The sequence below is a fragment of the Schistocerca cancellata genome, chromosome 5 (assembly GCF_023864275.1).
Source record: "Schistocerca cancellata isolate TAMUIC-IGC-003103 chromosome 5, iqSchCanc2.1, whole genome shotgun sequence".
In the NCBI taxonomy this organism is placed as follows: domain Eukaryota; kingdom Metazoa; phylum Arthropoda; class Insecta; order Orthoptera; family Acrididae; genus Schistocerca; species Schistocerca cancellata.
This window is the reverse complement of record NC_064630.1, coordinates 531,513,542-531,528,824: the sequence shown is the minus strand read 5'-3', so window position 1 is coordinate 531,528,824 and position 15,283 is coordinate 531,513,542. Positions and strand designations below refer to the sequence as shown.

The following is a 15,283-nucleotide window of genomic DNA, read 5'->3' as shown; positions in this document are numbered from 1 at the left end:
ACTGCAACAACCAGTCAGGATCCAGGTTTCCAGCGCCATAGAGCCATTGCTGAGAGATGTAGTCTGGACTTCCATTCCACCTCTCATGAAGTTTACAACTGCCCATTTTCTATGTGGGAGCTGGATTCTGCATTGTCTGGCGCTCGTGACACATCCCCTGGCCACGACAGGATCCATTACAGTATGCTGTGGCACCTCACAATGCGCAACAAAGACATCCTCCTCGCACTTTTTAATGCCATTTGGGCGTCGGGTCACTTTCCTGACGCGTGGCGTGAGGCGGTTTTAATCCCTTTTTTAAAACCCGGGAAAGACCGCTCGAGCCCAAGTAGCTACCGTAGCATTGCCCTCACTAGTTGCATAGGGAAGACCTTGGAGCGGATGGTCAACCGCCGCCTTGTCTGGATGTTAGAATCCCGGCAACTCCTTAGTCGCTTTCAGTGTGGGTTCAGGAGGTTTCGTTCCACCTTCGATAACCTTGCCCTCCTGGAGGCGGCTATCCAACAGGCTTTCCTACGCCGTCATCACCTTCTAGGTGTATTTTTCGACATCGAGAAGGCCTACGATACTACTTGGAGGCGTCTCATCCTGGAGCAGCTTCACGAATGGGGTTTTCGTGGTTGTCTTCCTCTTTTTCTTCAGTCTTTCCTCTCGCCACGATATTTTAGATACCGAATTGGTGACGTCCTGTCTGATCGCTTTGAGCAGGAGAATGGTGTCCCTCAGGGTAGCGTTTTAAGTGTGACTCTGTTTGCCATCGCTATTAAATAGCATTACGTCCATAGTGAAAAGTCCTGTCCAGTGTTCTTTGTTTGTGGATGATTTCTCTTTGTTCTGCTCTTCTTCAAGCCTTGCAACGACAACCCGTCAGTTGCAACTTACGATTAGGCGTTTGGATGATTGGGCGAAGAAGAGTGGTTTTCAGTTTTCCACCGAGAAGTCTGTATGTGTTCTGTTTAACCGTTCTCGTTCGCTTTTAACCTTTCCTGAGTTGCGCTTGAGGGATACTATTCTTACTTTTAAAGACACGGTGAGATTTCTGGGGCTCATTTTTGACTCGAGGCTCACGTGGTTACCTCATCTTAAAGACCTGAAACGGCGGTCGCTTCAGGCTTTAAGTATTTTAAAATGTCTTAGCCACAGTACATGGGGAGCTGACAGGACTTGTCTGCTCCAGTTTTACAGGGCGTTTGTGCGGTCTCGGCTCGATTATGGGTGCACGGTGTATGGGTCTGCGAGGCCTTCTTACTTAAAAATGTTGGACGTTGTGCACCATGAAGGGCTTCGGTTGGCCACTGGGGCATTCCGAACTAGCCCCATCCCCAGCCTCTGTGCAGAGGCTGGTGAGCCGCCACTTCATATGCGGCGACGGCTACTTACAGTGCGCCAGGCGTATAAAACTTTGTCCACACCCTACACCCCTGCATACCATACCGTTGCTCAGCCTCCTCTGGCACGATTGTTTCATAACCGGCAACGTGCGACGCAGCCCTATGGGATTCGCGCACAGGATTGCCTCAGTGCGATGTCTATGGCTGGTCTTCGTGTTTTACGTCGCGGTTGGAGCAGATCTCCACCTTGGCTCCTCCGGAGACCCAAACTTATTTTAGATTTGACTAATTTTAAGAAAGATGGCACACCAGATTTTACGTTCCAATCTCTGTTTTTTAACCGTTTAGATGTGCATCGCGGATTCACTGTCGTTTATACTGATGGCTCCAAACACGAGACTTTCCTTGGCTGTTCTGTGGTGTTCCCTGCTCATGTTACCCGGTTTCGCCTCCCTGCTGAATATACCGTTTTCGCAGCGGAGCTCCACGCGATCGTGACGGCACTGGAGCAGATGAATCGAGTTCGGGGCGATCGATTTCTTCTCTGCTCCGATTCTCTTAGTGCCTTACAATCACTGCAGAACCTGTACCCGACTGAAGAGATGGTCCAGCTGATACATGACAAACTGTACTTGCTCCAACGGCGGGGTAAAGAGGTATCCTTCTGCTGGGTGCCTGGTCATGTCGGCATATGGGGCAACGAACAGGCTGATCGGGCTGCCAAGGAGGCCTGCAGAGAGCAGGATGTGGTCCAGTGTCCTATCCCCTTGCAGTCAGTCATCGCTGCACTCCACAGGAAGTGCATGGAGTTGTGGGAGGCTGAATGGCTGGCGGTGACGGCCAGTAAACTGCGGTTAGTAAAGTCAACCACTCGGCCGTGGCGTTCCTCCTGCCGGCTGCTCAGGCGGGAAGAGGTGGTGCTCACACGTCTTCGGATCGGGCACTGTCCTCTGACACATAGCTATTTATTACGGCGGGAGGATCCTCCGTTTTGTGATGCTTGTGGTGTGCACATCACTGTCCGGCACATTTTGACAGACTGCGTTTTATACCGTGATGCAAGGGCAGAAGCACAAGTTGATGGGGATCTGCCCTGTGTTTTAGCTAATGATGAGACGTGTGTGTCTAGGGTTTTTAAGTTTTGTGATGTGTCTGGACTCTGGCCTCAGCTTTTAGGCTGGCAGTTTTAGTGTATTGCAGAGTGGCTGACTCCTCCCTTTTTTCCTTGCGGTCAGCCAGCCACTTCCATCTGCTCCATTGTTTTAGTTCCCTCTACCTTTTTCTTCCTGTGTTGTCCATGTTTTACTGCTGACGCCCTGCTTCATCCCACGCTTCGGTGTGGGTGAGCACATATTTTTCAATGATTGTTCCCCGTGTTTTATGTTCCGTTTTATGTTGCGTTAGATGTAAATGTTCTGAGTTTTTTCTTGACACCCGTCTCACTATGATACTGAACGGGCGCTGAAGACCTTGCTGTCGTGCGCCCACAAAACCCTTCTACTACTACTACTACAGTCATAGGGCGCAAAAGGGTCGCAATAGGCACTTTGTGACTGTCAGTCAGCTGGATCCTTCTGTGGGAAATAACATGTCCCATATGTTCTATAGAAGGTTGCAAGTAATGTGACTCTTTCAAACTGCACTTAAGATGTGCATCACACAATCTCTTAAACAAAAGACGAAAGTTGTAAAGATGGTCCTCGGTGGTGGGACTGGTAACAACAGTGTTGTCTAGGTAATTGATGCAACAAGGAATTCGTTAGGTAAGTTGCACCAAGCAGTCTTGAAAATGGGCGGCACACTTCCAATGCCAAAAACCAATTGGTTGTATCTGTAGAGGCTGTATGGTGTATTAACAACAAGCAGCTCACATGGTTGTTCATCAGGTGGCAGCTGTAAATGTGCTTCCAGTAGACCTAGTTTTGAAAACGTATTGCTCACCCACCAGCTTTATCATAAGTTCATGTGGGCAAGGAATAGGGTATGTTTCGACAGCAGACGGTGAGTTAACCATCACCTTAAAGTTACAACATAAACGGAGTTTGTCCAGCAGTTTTTTATTAATGCCTAATGGTGTAACTCATTGTCTGGATGAAATGGGTTCCATGGTGCCTAAAGCTGTCACTCGTATCTAATTCTTTCATTTGAATGCAAGCAGTACAGACCTGGCACCAAAAAAATGGGGTCGCACCATGTACTTGAGAGTGATTTGCACTACATAGGCAATACTGTTGCTAGTTCCTGGCAAGAAGAAAAAAAAAAAAAGGCAGAATAATCCTTGCACAAATCATCAAACTCTTGTTAAGGTGCAAGATCCAACACAGAATGAGTGGAATTGGAGACTGTAAATCCAAATGCCTGGAAAGTGTCCAAACCAGGCAAATTTTCTGTAAATACCCTGTCCATTGCCATAAATTGAATTTTCACGTTTTGAGAGAACTGAAGGGCGATCTATTTAAATGTTAAAAACCATTCAACAGTCCAGGTTGCATAAAATATTTCTTTATTTAAGACAGCTGGTTTCAACAGATTATGCTGTCATCTTGCAGTCTGTAAAAAATGCATATATGCAGAATATGTCTCCTAATTTAAGATGTAACATTTGATTTAAAAGTTTTATTTTGGTATTACAAAAACTGGCAGTGCACCTGTAAATTTACACACCTTAAAGTCTTTTTGTTGTAAAACATGTTCATTTTACACTGACCTCATGTGCAGGATGTCAAGTGAATAAAAATAGCACATTATAAAAAATTTGCCATGGATTGAATATTTAAAAACATAAAGCACCTTGTGCTTTATATGACCATATACATATTGCCCAGAGTCACTTGTTGCATCATTCAAACAGGGTACACAATAGCACAACTGTTTACAACCTAGCAGTTGCACCTTATATGCCTTTTAATGTGGATTTGCACCATTTGGAATATGTCCAGCATATGTAAACAATTGTGCTATTGTTTACTGTGTTTGCATGATGCAACAAGCAACTGTGAGCAATATGTACATGGACATAGCCTGTTGCACAAGGTGCTTTATGTTTTTAAATATTTCAGCAATGACAAACTTTTTATAATGCACTATTTTTATCCACTTGACATCTTGTGCATGAGGCCATTGTAAAATGAACATGTTTTACAGCAAAAAGATTTTAAGATATGTGACTACACAGGTCCACTTTTGGTTTTTATAATACCAAACTAAAACCTTTATATCAAATGTTACATCTTAACTTATGAGACATATTTCATGTATATGCACTTTTTTACAGACCTGAAGATGACAGCATAGTCTGTTGAAACCGTTTACCTTAAATAAAGAAATATTTTATGTGATCTTGGCTGTTGAATGATATTTAACTACCATAAATGTCACTGTCCGAAGTGGTGTGTTGTACATTGTTTTTGCAGTAAACTGTCTGAGGAAAGGAATCTGCTGTCCATTGTAACGGACAAGACAATGTGAACTAACAAACAGCAGAGGAGAAATAATACAGAGATATGTATTAGAATAGCAAGGCCACTGCACCTTTGTCTACTTGGAGGCATAATGACATCCTGTTAGTATGCAGATTGATGAACATTTTGTTAGAAGCAGTTGCAATATTATCACACAACTGACTAGCAACATTAATGTACATAGGTTGAGATGCGGGAGGCACAGCGGGAGCTGGCCAAGCAGTCCATAAAGGTGCAGTGTGACATTTTTTTATGACATGGATGGCATGATGCTTATCATTACAGACAAGCTAGTCAGTCATGTTGAACAAATTAAGGAAGGCAGCGGCATGCAGAAATTTTTCCCCTGTGGCCAAGTTTGTCGCTACCTCCACTTCCACAGGTGTACTAGAATGTGTAGGGCTGTTGATGTTTTGAGTTGACAACAGTTATGTTGGCCCAAGAATTTGGTTGCCATCAGCATGAGAAACTTCAAATGCTTGCGCTATCTTGAGTACTTCTTCTAAAGGTGGATCTTCAAACTGCAATGCCCTTTGGTGAACTTCCTTATCACGAGCTGCCTGTATGATAGCATCTCCAACCTTGGAATCTGCTTAATTCCTGCAGTGAAGAAACAACTCTTGCAGCTTAACCCTTGCAGTCCCACAGCGCAAGTGTGATAGGATTGATGGGATTGTTTTTTGCACTGATAAAAGTCCACTTTCACAGAAATCACGTGGGTATGCTTGTGGTAACAAGTAGTAAGCAAATAACACATTTTCAGAAACAACGAACACACAGGATCCTGAAGAGTGACTAACTTACCTAAAAAGTGATACTCAAATATTTGCTTAGAGATCCATGACAGAAATAGAGCTGTAATGGAATTGGTGTCTGTTACCTTGAAGGCTGAGAAGTGTTGCTCAAGGCATTTTTCATATGCTTACCACTCTTCGATAGCTTCACAGTAGGTGGGGAATGGAAGTGGGTAGGATGGCAAAGTTTGAGACCTCATTAACAGAAAAATTAACACTCTGCCCAGCAGTTTCTATCTATTTTTGCATTTTTGAACATCACTGATTTTCCAATTGCTGCTGCATTTAGCTCTGCAGAACAACCTCCAGGGATGCACCTGTCAACATTGCCACCTTTTTGCACAAAACGTGAATAATGAACCTTACTTGTCACCCCCCCCCCCCCACACACACACACACAGTGACAATGCCAATAAAAGTACAAGCATTTTAATTCTGAAACCATAAAAACGTACAATACATTGTCCTTGTAGGTAGCTGGGTCAATGTTTGTTGGATACACAGTGATCCCTAAACAGAGTGATGTGAAGAAGAGTGTAAACCATTATGAACTAGAATGAGAGAAAGCCACTCTGCTCCAGTGTTAAACAGGATGCATGTGATGTTTCTCCATGATATGCGCACACCACTTTTAATGCACAACTATCAGCACTGTCTGCAAGTGCTGCCTCCTGCCGGCCGAGCAGACATGCCTGGCACCAGCATGTGCTGATTGAACAACACATGATAGCCAGTGCCTTGCATAGAGCTAAACTTTGACAGATGGAGGTACCAGTGCGATTCACCGTGGGTTACCACAGTATCCTCCGTCAAAAAATAATCATCCCCTAATTTTATTGTAAATACATGCAAAAAAGATGTATACTGTTGAGAATTTGTGGACGATTTACAGCATAACATATTCTGTAGTCAGTTGTGAGGTACAAATGTGTATTGTGTAATCTTTGTCAGGAATACCCACTTATTGCAGTGCAGGTATTTATGTTATTAGCCCAATATTTCCACTTTTACTGCTCATAGCCCTGTTTCTTCTAAGTTGTGTATGAAATTTTACGATCATGGTGTAAACTCAGCTTTTACAAATACATTCTGTGCCATTCAAGTAGAAGTACACAGTTGCCAAACACATCTTAAAATCCGGTCTGTTGTATTTGGCAGTTCGATGACATTCTTTTTGTCAATCCATCATGTCCTGACCAGCCTCTCTGGAAAGTACTGATAGATGCCTGAAGTGCAGCTGATGTACCGCTGCTTCTCCTGAATATAACAGACCTTTGGAACAATGTTCTGCTTGTATTCTGGATCTTGTCCATATGGATGAGAGTTTTTACATTGCCTGACTGAAGCCATAGTAATGGAGATGTTTTGAAGTATCAGGTGTCTCCACAAATGTCGTCACCACAATAAAGTCCAAATCTGAAATAAAGATTCACAGTGAAGTTCAACACTTAGTAGTGGAAGCACTTTTATTATTGACACTAAAGTACAGTCGGGACAGAACTGACATCGTGGATGGAGAGTGCAGCTATTTATAGAGTGTGTATACGTCCCAGGACAACTGGAGGGGAGGGGGGGGGGGGATTTTTTCATCTGGAAAAAAAAGAAAACAGGACTTTTAAGAATTCTGGGAAGTTTTTATTGTTTTAGTTTTTGGTTGTTGTTGTTGTTGTTGTTGTTGTGGTCTTCAGTCCTGAGACTGGTTTGATGCAGCTCTCCATGCTACTCTATCGTGTGCAAGCTTCTTCATCTCCCAGTACCTACTGGTTTTTGGTTAAATCTTTGTAAATTTTGCTTGTAAGAAGTGACACCATAACAGAGAATTTTGTTTTAGCCCACTACCGCAGAATAATACTGCAGCAATGAAACATAAATGATAGACTAACACAAAAATAAAACTGTAGTTGTAAAGAAAATGCGCCACCTATATCAACAAAACACTGCACACACAAGCGTCTGTCTGTAGCAAAATGTGTAAGAGACTTTAGGGCTAAGACTATGCAGTACTTCGTAACAACAAACTGCTTTCACAACTGATTACATTTCATACAGATTGTGGGAAAATATTGTGATTGGTAGTTTGACGTGTATTATTTCCAAAGTAAATTTCCCTTTATGCAAGATGAATTGTCCCATTTGTGAGAATGTGCAATGAATTTCTTAAATCACAATGTGTTTGACTTTCATTCAAAACTTAACGTTTTGAGAACCAGCCGCTTAAGAAAATTTCAGGCCCAGAAGACCAGCCATTTATGCCATGATATAAAAATTGACTGGCACGTTTGTGTTTGGTTTCTCTGAAAAGGTAACACATGTCAAAAAAGACTAAGCTTCAGGGTTAGTTTTTCATATTTATTTTAGTTCTTTCACAGATTACAGATTGTGCATTAATGATTGCAAAGAGTATAATTGTCTTCCAAAAAAACGTGAGGTGATTTCTTGAGCAATTTCGCATGTCATTGACTTTTTTATGGAAAAGAGGTGCTTGGTGGAACATTTATTCAGCCAAGTAACCCACGAAATGTTTGTTGTACAGCAGTGAAATTTAAAATTGTGCTTGTCAGAAATATTCAGCTGCTGCAATTTAAGCTGTACTCTTAGAATCCTACCTGACCACACACTTGCAAAAGACAGAAAAAATATTTTGACAACCAACATTATATGTGAAATCTTAGCTTTTCGCTTACCTGTACTTCATGTGCACTGATTTAAATCATTAACTTTTCCTATTTGTGTATTCACACTGCTTAGCAGTGAGGTTGCTATTGGCTGATGACTTCATGTGTCCTATGCTCTTTCTTCTGTCATTGACTTGCAGTATCATGTAATATGAGCAATGATTGGCTGTCAAAAGCTCTTTGCAACCACGATTTCAATGCTTCAGAAGCTACCGTGCTGTATGTTGTGGAATTCGTGTTTATACACTCGTAATACAAAAATACATGTTGCTGCACATCAAAGATCTTTCCTAAATGTATTCTTTGCTGGATTTCATTTCCAGGAAGTTCTATCCTAGTGTATAAAACCTTTATTCAAAGGACTGATAAGTTTTACAGCTCTGAGGAAAAGTGTGTTGTCTCTCAAGATGAAAAAAATGGGCTGTCACATGGGATATAGTGTGTTTTCACCTGCGAAAAACTGTACTTTTAACCAGGAAATCCTGGAATTTTTTTCATGTCCAGTGTACACCCTGATAAGACAAACATTGAATATTCAAGAATACTGCTATTCATACAAGCATTGCATATTCCACAATATACAAGCATAAAATATTCCAAGAACCTTCCAGAAATGGTAAATTCTAAGTAATAGATAGTTGCTGGTGATAGGGTTAGAATTGGCAGCATGCAGCAATGCAGCTGACAGTGCTAACCACTATGCCACACTGCATCCTGCACTGCTCACATCATTATATTTTAAAACTTCAAATGATACTGTTCCCATTTTTCAATGTGCAATATTGTTTTTAGTAACTGGATGCTGAACGTGTGTGTTCAGAGAGAGAGAGAGAGAGAGAGAGAGAGAGAGAGAGAGAGAGAGAGAGAGAGAGAGAGGGGGGGGGGGGGGGGCGGCAAGAAAATTCAAGCAAGAAAAGTTTTTCTTGTATATTTGGTGTAGTGGCAAAGTCATAACAATGGAATAATGGCCGCTCAGCAGAACCACTAGTTCCTATTGAGGATCTAAATGCCAATTATGCCATTCTGACAACTTGACTTAATGAACCCATGAGGGCACAAACCATCGCCTCCATTAAAGTATCAGTGGTTGGTAAAAACTAAAAAGTTTTTCTGCAGACATTAAGCCTGAACACGATCAAGAAGTCTGTTGTGTGTATTCACTCGGCAGCCTCAGGATGAGGTAATATAACAGTGCAAATAATAAAGTTTCTCATGGATCCTCTACTGCCCAAAATAATGAACATTTCCACCATAATGAGATTTTCGCTCTGCAATGGAGTGTGCGCTGATATGAAACTTCTTGGCAGATTAAAACTGTGTGCCGGATCGAGACTCAAACTCAGGGCCTTTGCCTTTCGCGGGCAAGTGCTAGAGCAAGTGGTACAGCACTTGCCCGCGAAAGGCAAAGGTCCCGAGTTCGAGTCTCAGTCTGGCACACAGTTTTAATCTCCCAGGAAGTTTCATTCTCACCATACTTTGACCTCCAGCATCTTCCCAAATCCTGGAAGCAGGAACTTGTAAAAACATTATCCAAGAAGGAATCTGTGAAACAGCCTTCTGACTACAGACACGTTTGCATTCTACCAGCATTATCCAGGACTATAATTCATGAACGTCTTAACCAGCTATTTAAAACACGAAGGAATTGCACGCGCCCACACACACACACACACACACACACACACACACACACACACACACACACAATTATATGACATCAGATAATCTTTTAGATGAATATCAGTCGTGTTTCCGGCAAAATCACACCAGGATAACTACTCTTATGAATGTGACTGATGAACTGAAACAAGCTATTGATAAACAACATGCAACTGTTATGTACTTTTTGGATTTCAGCAAAGTTTTTGACGCATTTGACTTTGACATTGTGCTTATTAAAGTCACAAGTCAAAATTTTTCTGTACAATGGTTCCACTCGTGCCTTACATCCTGCCAACAGTGTGTAATGATTGGAACCTCCCACTGCAAATATCATCTATATGCTGACGGCGTTCAGTTATTTCTAAGTGCAAGTCCAAAAACTTGTGCACAACCATCCAGCATGTAAATACTGATTTGCTTCTCTTATCTGAGTGAGTGCAGAATGTAGGTATGAAGCCATCTGAAACACAAGCAATCTTAGTCTTTCACAAAAGACTTATTACTGTGAATTTCAAACAATCTCTTCCACCTCTAACCCTAAGCAGCACAGAAATAACTTTTTTTCCTCTTCTGCAAAGAACTCGGGGTTAATTCTGGACACTTGCTTGGATTGGACTGAAAACATTTCGAGCTTAAAAAGACAGTCATATAGACATGAACACACTCCTGATTGACTGTGGTGCTGCAGTTCTCCAAGGACATTTGAACAATAGCTCACAGGCTGGAAATGGCAATGTTTGCTTGTGTGAATTCATTTGTAGTGAATGCTATTTTGACACTGTCAGTCTTGCCCATGAACAACTATCATGGCTGCGTGTCAATAAGCATGGGGAATATCATACACTATGTCTGCCTTATCATTGCCTCAATAATGGCACTCCCTCTTATTTATCTTCAATTCTTACACTACTGTCTGAACAGCACAGCAGCAATACTTGTTCTCAACAAAGTAAAATCCTCTCTGAACCATCATGCAACAGTGTCATATTCTCTAAATCATTTAAAAAAAAACCTGAGAAATTAATTTCCTTTCAAACTTCAAAAGACCATTAATAGCTGACCTATCACAATAGCAATCTCTCCCATTTATACGAGTCTGCAACTTTTCCCTTCCCCGTGTTGGCAGAGTTCATTACTTAAATTATGATCTTTCCTAAGAGCCACTGTAACTATCATTTTGACTTTCTCCTCTTTCTTTATTGCTTCTGCTTCTGTAATATTTAACGTGTATTCAAATGTGCTAAATTAATCTATATCATTCTTAATGCCCTTCAATATTACCATTATTGTTATTATTATTGTGTGCCAACTATTATTATTATTATTATTATTATTTCTTTCCTTTCTCAGACGTTATGTCTGGTTAAAAATGGAAAGTGATGCGGACCTTGATCAAGCGTGACTTCCTTTTAACTGTGTGGTATATGTTACATTGCATTTAGGAACTTTCGGGTAATTGAACATGTATCAATAATTACAGATTTCTGTAGTTGTATATATACATTTGGATGTAGCTGTATTGTGTTGATGTACTGGTGGATATTGTGTGGTATGACTCCTGTAGTTGATAGTATAATTGGCGTAATGTCAACTTTATACTGATGCCACATGCCCTTGACTTCCTCAGCCAGTTGGATGTATTTTTCAATTTTTTCTCCTGTTTTCTTCTGTATATTTGATGTTTTGGGTATGGATATTTCGATTAGTTGTGTTAATTTCTTCTTTTTATTGGTGAATATGTCAGGTTTGTTATGTTGTGTTGTTTTATCTGTTATAATGGATCTGTTCCAGTATAATTTGTATTCATCATTCTCCAGTACATTTTGTGGTGCATACTTGTATGTGGGAATGTGTTGCTTTATTAGTTTCTGTTGTATGGCAAGTTGTTGATGTATTATTTTTGCTACATTGTCATGTCTTCTGGGGTATTCTGCATTTGCTAGTACTGTACATCCACTTGTGATGTGTTCTACTGTTTCCATTTGTTGTTTGCAAAGTCAGTATTTATCTGTTGTGGTATTGGGATCTTTAATAATATGCTTGCTGTAATATCTGGTGTTTATCGTTTGATCCTGTATTGCAATCATGAATCCTTCCGTCTCACTGTATATATTGCCTTTTCTTAGCCATGTGTTGGATGCGTCTTGATCGATGTGTGGCTGTGTTAGATGATACGGGTGCTTGCCATGTAGTGTTTTCTTTTTCCAATATACTTTCTTCGTATCTGTTGATGTTATGTGATCTAAAGGGTTGTAGAAGTGGTTACAAAATTGCAATGGTGTAGCTGATGTATTTATATGAGTGATTGCTTTGTGTATTTTGCTAGTTTCTGCTCGTTCTATAAAGAATTTTCTTAAATTGTCTACCTGTCCATAATGTAGGTTTTTTATGTCAATAAATACCCTTCCTCCTTCCTTTCTGCTTAATGTGAATCTTTCTGTTGCTGAATGTATGTGATGTATTCTATATTTGTGGCATTATGATCGTGTAAGTGTATTGAGTGCTTCTAGGTCTGTGTTACTCCATTTCACTACTCCAAATGAGTAGGTCAGTATTGGTATAGCATAAGTATTTATAGCTTTTGTCTTGTTTCTTGCCGTCAATTCTGTTTTCAGTATTTTTGTTAGTCTTTGTCTATATTTTCCTTTTAGTTCTTCTTTAATATTTGTATTATCTATTCCTATTTTTTGTCTGTATCCTAGATATTTATAGGCATCTGTTTTTTCCATCGCTTCTATGCAGTCGCTGTGGTTATCCAATATGTAATCTTCTTGTTTAGTGTGTTTTCCCTTGACAATGCTATTTTTCTTACATTTGTCTGTTCCAAAAGCCATATTTATATCATTGCTGAATACTTCTGTTATCTTTAGTAATTGGTTGAGTTGTTGATTTGTTGCTGCTAGTAGTTTTAGATCATCCATGTAGAGCAAATGTGTTATTTTGTGTGGGTATGTTCCAGTAATATTATATCCATAATTTGTATTATTTAGCATGTTGGATAGTGGGTTCAGAGTAAGGCAGAACCAGAAAGAACTTAATGAGTCTCCTTGGTATATTCCATGCTTAATCTGTATTGGCTGTGATGTGATATTATTTGAATTTGTTTGGATATTAAGTGTGGTTTTCCAATTTTTCATTACTACGTTTAGGAACTGTATTAATTTAGGATCTACTTTGTATATTTCCAATATCTGTAGTAACCTTGAGTGGGGTACACTATCAAAAACTTTTTGGTAATCAATGTATGTGTAGTGCAGCGACCTTTGTTTAGTTTTAGCTTGATATGTCACCTCCGTATCTATTATCAGTTGCTCTTTACATCCTCGTGCTCCTTTGCAGCAGCCTTTTTGTTCTTAATTTATAATTTTGTTCTGTGTTGTATGTGTCATTAATTTCTGTGTAATGACTTAAGTTAATATTTTGTATATTGTTGGTAGGCATGTTATGGGGCGATATTTTGCAGGGTTTGCTGTGTCTGCTTGTTATTTAGGTTTCAGATAAGTTATTCCATGTGTATGTGTATCAGGGAATGTGTATGGGTCTGCAATGTAATTGTTAAATAATTTGGTTAGATGTGAATGTGTTGAGGTGAACTTCTTTAGCCAGAAATTTGCTATTTTATCATTTCCAGGGGCTTTCCAATTGTGCATAGAATTAATTGCTCGGGTGACTTCATGTTGCAAAATTATCACTTCAGGCATTTGTGGTATCATCTAGTATGTGTCTGTTTCTGCTTGTATCCACCGTGCATGCCTGTTATGTTGTACCGGGTTTGACCATATGTTGCTCCAAAAGTGTTCTATGTCTGTTATGTTTGGTGGATTGTCTATTTTAATGTGTGTGTTATCTATTGTCTGGTAAAATTTCTTTTGGTTTGTGTTGAATGTTTGGTTTTGTTTCCTTCTATTTTCACTTTTTTTGTATCTTCTAAGTCGTTTGGCCAATGCTTGTAATTTCTGCTTCTTTTCATCTAATTGCTCTATTGCTTCTTGTTGTGAGATTTTACCTAACCTTTTTCGTTTTTTTTTTTTTTTTTTTTCCTGACATTTCATTTCTTATAAATTGAGTTAGCTGTCCGATGTCTTTTCTCAGTTTTTCTATTCTGATATGTAGCCTGTGTTGCCATGCTGGTTTTGTGGGTTTCTTCTGTGTGTTGGTTGGTTCTGATCTCTGCCTAGTGTGTATATTTAGTGTAGTGAGTGCTCCTACATAAACCAGTAGTTGTAACTCTTCCATAGTAGTATTTTCATTTATTTTGTTGTGTATGATTGTGTTGATAGTTGTTATTGTTGTTTCAACTTGTGGGTTATTTGGTGGTCTATGCAAGAATAGTCTAATGTCTGTATTTGTGTCTTTGTATTCTGTATATGTCAACTGAAATTTTTCTTCTATGTCTAACATGTGTGTCACTTCGTGTTCTATTTGTGCTTGTTCTGGTGGCTGTCTTAAGATTTCGTTTTCCTCTGATTGTTTAATTGATGTGTGTAGTTCTTTGTTTGTTTGCTCTGGGATGTTTGAGTCCATTACTGTATTTTCTTCTTCTTCTGATTGCACATTATTTTGTTCCAGTATTTGTTGTACTTGTTGTCTGATGTTTTCTGATTCTGACTGGGGTATCCTGTTATTTTTGATTATTACACGGATCTGATCAGCTAGTCGTTGTTCTGTTAAAAATTTTAATTTTGGGTATCTGGTAATAAGTGTTGTGTATACTTGTGATCTGTATTCAGTTGTGTTGGTTCCTAGGTTTGTTGCTTGGTAATAACAGAACATGAGGTGTCGGTTAACTTCATCTGACCATCTCATCCTCTACCTTTGTTTTCCTTCTAGAGTGGTTGCAGGAAGCATATCCTGCAAAACACCTCTATTTGGATTTAAATCATTTGCCGTGTGGCTAGCAGTGTCGTTACCATTGTGGACAGGCATAGGGTTCAAGCGTCGTCCCCGACCATGACAGCGCTTGTCCGAGGCTTCATTAGTTCTGTCCTGAACCAACTAATCACACTAAAAGGGGGGTTAGCCCTATTAGTGGTTTGTTCTTTTCGCCGCCTTTTACAACTGGCAGAACATACTGAAGGCCTATTCTTTTCCCGGGCCTCCATGTATATTATTATTATTATTATTATTATTATTATTGATCTTAAGGACATAATTTGGTCAGGCTAGATAAGCTATAAATAAATAATGGAATAATAGTGTGCAAAATTCAGGCTGTCTGTCCTGACTTACCTTTTCTGCAGTTCTACATTGTCACTTCAAACTTACCACATGAATGTGTGTCATGCACTGTTGTGATGACGCATACTCTCACCTTTGTTAAGACAGTCACTGATGACTAAATTGTTAATTAAAACAAAACT

At 39.9% G+C, this 15,283-nt stretch overlaps 1 protein-coding gene across 1 annotated transcript in view; it reads left to right on the top strand.

The window, feature by feature from the left end:
• Positions 1–15,283, top strand: part of LOC126188666 (uncharacterized) — a 103,956-nt gene that overhangs the window by 62,320 nt on the left and 26,353 nt on the right. The gene's annotated exons all lie outside the window — the stretch shown is intronic.